Genomic DNA, 1177 nt, shown 5'->3' with positions numbered 1-1177 from the left:
TGCACGGTTCAGAAAGATAGCTCTGGCTGCTGGGCAATGAATGGGCAGGGAGGCAGGGAGAAATACTGTAAAACTATTGCAGTGATCAGAGGAAAAGGAAGTAAAAGAAGGAAGGGCCTTCTGTAATTACAGGCAAGTGATTCCCACACTGACCTTGAGTTTTTACTTAAGAGACTCCATATTCTGAAGGTTCTGTCTCTTTAGCAAACACAGGACTATCTTGTCAGTAGCCTCCACCACGGCACAGGAGCCTGCATCAGGCTATGTGTCATGCCCTACTGATCACAGATTGCTGGAGATGAAAGTGGATGTTCATCGATGACTGTTCCAGAAGTTGGGGAAAGAAAAAATGGTGACCAAAAAATGCCAACATTTAGACTCCTAGTGGAGTCCTTGGCTAAGGACAAACTTTCCCTGACTCTGCCTTTCCCTACCTCACCACTCCCCTGTGAAATAAGGGACTCATAAAGGCTCAGTTGTTGAGCCAGAATATGTTTCATTCCCTAGCATCTCCCATAACCCCAACAGTATCGAGACTTAGTCAGCCATGAAAAAGAAATAGAAAAGTAATTGCAAATGTCATTTACATCCTACAACATTGCTTCTTTAGTGAAAGCCCTGCTTCACTGGCAAATAAATTTCTCTCCCCACTCTGCCCACAGTTCTATAAACAGGCCTTTCATATTTTTTCTTCTGCACCTCTTCTCCCTCTGTCCTCCCTCCTTAGATAGACCGCATCCTTGTTCTCATAATCATGTTTGTTCTTCAAGGCCCAAATGAAACCTCATTTCCTTGAAGATGCCTTCTTCCATACTACACACAAGCTGAGGGATGGCTCCCTCCTCTGAATTCTTGCAGCCTATTTCCTGGTACCTACTAAGAGAGTGAGCCAATATGCAAAGCTGAAGCAGGGAAATCACAGCCCCCAGCCACTCTCTAATGGAGAGACAGATGAGTAACTAGACGTGGTAAAGTGCTCCCTCACTAACCATGCCCACATTGTAACCCCCCAGAACTGATGAACATGTTATGCTACATGACAAGAGAGAATTAAGGCTGCGAGAATTGCTAATAAACCAAACTTAAAGATATTATCTTGGATCATTTAGACGGCCCAATGTAATTACGGGTATACTTTAAAGTGGAAGAGACAGTCAGAAGAGGAAGTCAGGGTCCA

This window comes from Meles meles, chromosome 9, assembly GCF_922984935.1.
Source record: "Meles meles chromosome 9, mMelMel3.1 paternal haplotype, whole genome shotgun sequence".
Lineage (NCBI taxonomy): Eukaryota > Metazoa > Chordata > Mammalia > Carnivora > Mustelidae > Meles > Meles meles.
The sequence above is the reverse complement of the archived record's forward strand: the minus strand, read 5'-3'. Positions refer to the sequence as shown.